Source organism: Cebus imitator, unplaced genomic scaffold (assembly GCF_001604975.1).
Source record: "Cebus imitator isolate Cc_AM_T3 unplaced genomic scaffold, Cebus_imitator-1.0 Scaffold100, whole genome shotgun sequence".
NCBI lineage: Eukaryota > Metazoa > Chordata > Mammalia > Primates > Cebidae > Cebus > Cebus imitator.
Window position 1 is genome coordinate 3,399,827 of NW_016107415.1, and position 5,592 is coordinate 3,405,418.

At 38.0% G+C, this 5,592-nt stretch overlaps 1 protein-coding gene across 8 annotated transcripts in view; it reads left to right on the forward strand.

Moving 5' to 3' along the window:
• CTNNA2 (catenin alpha 2) overlaps nt 1–5,592 on the forward strand; it is a 1,139,443-nt gene that overhangs the window by 1,067,030 nt on the left and 66,821 nt on the right. The gene's annotated exons all lie outside the window — the stretch shown is intronic.

Consider the following 5,592-nt stretch of genomic DNA (forward strand, 5'->3'; position numbering starts at 1 on the left):
GTCTCAAAAAAAAAAAAAAAATTAGCTCTGCATGGCGGCGCACACCTGTAATCCCAGCTACTCAGGAGGTTGAGGCAGAAGAATTGCTTGAACCTGGGAGGCAGAGGTTACAGTGAGCTAGGATTATGCCACTGTTCTCCAGCCTGAGTGACAGAGTGAGACTGTCTCAAAAAAAGTATTGTTGATTCATTAGCATTGAACTTATAGCCAGCTGTGCTAATTTATGAGTGAACAAAGCTTATCTAACACACGTGTTTCTGTGAAAGGTATATCACAATTCTTGTATTTGGGAACTAGACGACACTTCAGCACTGTATTTTGAGGCCATTTTAAGTAGAGAAATCACCAACAAAAAGCCCAAAAAAGTGGCACTAAATAGACCAGAAAAGAGCACTTCTTTCCAGTATGAGACGTTAAACAAGAAGGCAGAGTATTGTGGTGTTTGACCTTAACTGGGAACATGTACATCTGTGACTCAAAATTTATACGCCCTTGCATGTCTGGGAATAACAACAAAGATAGTTATTGATTTGGGGGATTAAAAATAAATTTTAGGGAGTAGGCAAATAAACAAGTAAGGAATCCATAAATAATGAGGACCAAGTGTATATTTAAGACAAAAAAGAGTTAAACTTTTAGTATTGTAAACTAAGAGAAATGGGTAGGGTAGAAAGTGGTAATACCTTGGGATCAGGAGATTTGTATTCAACAAAACAATAGTTGCTTCTTGTAAGAATTACCCTGAAAGACCTATAATGATATCTATAGATGAATCTTTTGCAATTGGAGCTCATTAATTTGGTTGTGTATAATACTTGCACAAGCAGAGCAAAGAAATAATAGGCCCTGGAACAGGGTTCAGATAAAGGTCTGTAGTTTAACTTCACGTCTCCTAAAATGTGTATGAAGGTACCCTAGAGCATTGCCAGATATTTTAAAATTTCCAGGGTAAGACATAAACATCTCTTGAATTCTATATGAACTATGAGATAAAGATGAGAGTTTATACATGACATTGGTACATTTCTTTTGATTCATATGCGATTTTGGATTTGTGGTAATCACTGGGGAAAAGGAATCTCTAGAATCGATGAGTGGCCATTTAGATTCCAACATTTGAGAAGCAGTACAATATATAACAGATACTACTAATAACTGATTATTATAGGTTATAAAAATAGATTAGGTTGATTGGGCCAAACTCTGCATAATTGACATAACTGTTACCATTATTTGTTGTTTCTTTAGCCTAGGGGCACCATGAAAAAAATTATGGAGTTATGTAAAGCAGTGAAGTTTGGAATCTAGCTCAACTATTTTGGGATCATCAGCATACAAATTACCTGTCTGTACTCCATTTGTACACAAGTACACAGTTATGAAGGAGTAGCATAGATCCAGCACTTAGTAGGCTCCCAGGAAATATTTCTTTACTTCATTCAGCTGGGATTAAGCTTGTCTTTATATAATCAATTAATGAAATAGAATTAGTTAAATAAGCCAACAGTATTATCAAAATTACAGGAGTTGTAGTCAATGTTTGTCACAGCTCAAAAATAAAAGGGTCGAAAAGACTTGATAAGCTATTTATGCAATGAAACTTACTTAATACAGATTATCATTATCCTATTAATCAACATGGCCCCCTATGGTGTCTAGTTTTATTAATTTTAAATAGTTCAGTATGATTAAAAAATTGGTAATTCTGCCTTGGTTATTCATTTATTTGTTGAAAACTTATTAGATGTCCAAACTTTTGGAGTTTAAATACAGAGATGAACAAGGCAGACACAAGTCTCTACCCTTATGGGATTTCTATTTCTTTGGTAGGAGACAGAGAATAAACAAGTAAATATAATGTCAATCATTGTGCCACAAAAAACCAAAGAAGCCTAAAGGGGGTAGAGCTTCTGGTGGGCATGGATCTTATGAAAGGAGGTACCTGGGTGGAATCTGAGAAGATACTGGGAGAAGGGAGAAGAAATAAGCCCTAATGGTATTCAGGCAGAGCATGTTTCAGGCGGAGGGATTGGCAAGTGCAAAGGTTGGAGCTAGGAACTCGACCTAGAGACGTAAGGAACTTACAGAATGAGTTGGGAGCCATTGGAGGGTTCTGAGCAGGGGAATGGTATGATCTGACTTAGACCTTAAAAGGACCATCATGGCTGTGCTGGTGAGAACAGAATGTATGGGCAAGAAAAAAAGCAAGATCAGTTAGGAGCCTCCAGAGTAATCCAGGCCAGGCCAGAGTTGCTGGTTGCCAGTCACTCCTGATTAGAGGTTTCCATTTGTGCCTTTAGATCTCTAATTCGATTTTCTAGTCTGCAGCCCACTGCAGTGGTGTAGAGCTCTGTTGGGAAATCCTACCTCATGTGTCTCTCAAAGTCTCCTGCCAACCTATGTTCTCGGCCTTCTCCCAGTGAAACTCTCATATACCTTTGGACCCTTTCTTTCAATGGTTCTTATGACATTTTATGAGAAATGAGAACATACAGAAATTTCTCCTGAATTCAAGTGTAAAATTTACTCAACAACTCACATGAACAGGTGAAATAACTCTGAATCCTTCAGTATTGTCTCATTTTGTTTCTCTATAGAGTCTGTTGCGGAGGAAATTGAGCAACAGCAGCAGGTGAATGGGTTCTCTTTTACAAAGGACATGTGGTATGACCCTGGTCAAGCCACATGATCTCCTTGGGCCCCTGTAATGGGCACAAGTTGATCTCATAGACTCTTAGGAGAGATTTCGGTGTCTGAATACTTTGATGGTGCCATTTTGCAGATAGGACCCACTTCCACAACAAAACAGAAAGTAGTGGAACCGAGAACTAGAAGTAGACTTTAAGTGGTTTCTATTTATTGAAAAAGGCTTCCTAAAGAGCACATAGACCCAACTTGCACCCTCGGTCTCTATTGTCCAGGACAGTGAAATATATATTTTACTTATTCCTTTACCTTGTAACACTAATAATACAAGTATAATCTCCCCGGGCCCATTTGCAGACCCCTTGTAATTTTCTATGTTTCCATTAATTTATGGAGGCCTTTGACCAACTAAAAAATAACAATCAGTTTAAAAAATGAGTAATTCAAAAAGTAATGCCATGAGTAGGAGACACACTCCCATGCAATCAGCAAACTGCACATGCACAGAACTATTTATAAGGATGGTTTAGATGGGTTTGTTGCATGTTTAAGGCACGTGAAAATAGCCTAAGATCATCTGTTTGCCTGGTGGTATTTGTGATGGTTAAAAACATGGGCTCTGAAACCTTCAACTGTTGCTCACCTCTGCCGTTTGCTGGGTGTGACACTTTGGAAAATACGCTCAACAATTCTGACTCCGTTCAGATACCTATAAAATGGGGATTACATTTATTTCATCAGGTTTTTGTAAGGATCAAATTCTTTAGCTGAATGCCTGTCCCATAGTGGGTGATAAAGAGTGATTGCCATTATTATTGCTGTTGTTATTAGGTGTTGTATTTTATTATTAAGCACAGTGATTATCACTATCATTTATGAATTTCGTTAATTTTTATGGTTCCTAAAGCATTTTCCTATACATCTGAGCATAGGAGTCCTGTGGGGCAGAAAGCGCAAATAGCAATCATAATCTCCGCTTTATGAGCAGGGAGACACAGAAGCAGCAAAACTGAGTGACTTGCCAAAGACATATAGCTTGTGAGTGGCAGTTAGACCAAAACATGCAGGTCCTTATCATCTCTTCTGATTTTAACTTTTTTTCTTTATTTTGGTTCTTGGGCTATTGTCACTTGAAGAAAAGCTCATCATTATTAGCCTTACACTGCCAGGTTGAGTTTGTCATTGACTCATCTACTAAATGCACAGATCACTGAAATGTTTGGACATAGTACTATAAGCACTGTCATATTCTGCTTGTTTCTGTTAAATGAGATTTTCGATTTTACTTTTTCTCTTTTAAGAACTAATGACAAAAAGTGCTTGTAATCTTGTCATCTCATCTGTCAGCTGATTTTACCAACTTGCTGTAATTGTTCCACAGTACACTGCAAAAGAGGGAGGAATGATCAGAGAATATTTTCTCTGTCCACAATAAAAATGCAACCAGTTATTTGAACTGAGTTCTGCCTACAGGACCCCTGCTTTAGTTAATAAAATGTGAGAACAAAACCTCTTTCTTCTCTCCTTATTCTAATATTCCTTTGAAAGAAAACTGAACGTCTGTAGATGACTGAGTGAACGTTAATAAGGTTGATGGTGAGAGAGAAGGAAAAACGAGTGAAATGGCAAAGCTTGGAAAATTACTAGGCATAATGTGATATTGGCATGAAATACCCCATTTTATGCCTGTCTGACTAATCTTAAGGCTTCATCAATAACCACACCTGATTAATTACACTATGGTAGCCAAAGAAACTAGCAGAATAAAAATGTGCCGTTTTGGATGGGGAACGGGCAACTGTATCATCGGTGTTACTTGCAGTCTGCTCTTTTCTTTTGAAAGACAAAGCTCTGGGATGTGGTCCTACTATATGCCAAGAGGCAGTCTGTGGAAGATCATCACCTTTCAGGCTAATCTCACACTGATTCACCCTCTTACTTCTGTGCACCATCTGTACTACCTTTCAAATTTAACCTCGTAGAATTAACAAAACATGATAGTTTAGAGTCCAGGCTTCAAGCTGCCTGATTTAGTAGCCTTAGATCAAGATATAACCTCTCATGCCTCAGTTTTTCTACCTGGAAAATGGAAAAAATAGTGTGTACATCTTAGGAGTATTAAGAAACCTGCATGACTTAGTGCCTATAAAGCACTTAGAGAAAACAATGACAGACACATGGTTAGCACTTAATACACAGTTATCTATTATTATTGCCATTGAAGATGGAAAGGTGTTTTATTCCTGGGTTAATGGATTCTTTCTTATCTTTTCCTCATCACTGACTTCATAGATTGGAAAGGTTCTTGATCTAACGCTACTCTTTTTAAGCCATTTTATAACTTCAGTTCTTCCTGAATTTGTAATGTGAATAAACTACACCAAAAACTAATGAGAAGTATGTTTGGAGTTAGACACACTTGGGTGCTTACATCTAACTTCTGGTTCTTAATTAATTTACAGACATGGGACACGTGGCTTAAATTCTTTGCATCTTGTATTTTTTACCTCTAACTAGAGAATGATTCCTAATGTCACTGCTCATCTGAGCTAAATTGATTTTGTATGTGTAAAAGTTACTTAATCCTTTATGGATATGTGGTAATCAGTGGCTTCATTTCAAAACCTGAATGAATTGATTTAAAAATCCTAATAATAGGCCTGCTGCAGTGACTCAGGCCTGTAATCCCAGCACTTTAGGAGGCCAAGGTGGGTGGATCACGAGGTCAGGAGATCAACCATCCTGGCTAACACAGTGAAACCCCATTGCTATTAAAAAATAAAAAATAAAAATTGGTGAGGCATGGTGGCATGTGCCTATAGTCCCAGCTACTCGAGAGGCCAAGGCAGAGAATTGTTGAACCCAGGAGGAGGAGGGTGCAGTGAGCTGAGATCGTGCCACTGCATTCCAGCATGGGCAACAGAGTGAGACTCATTCTCAAAAAAA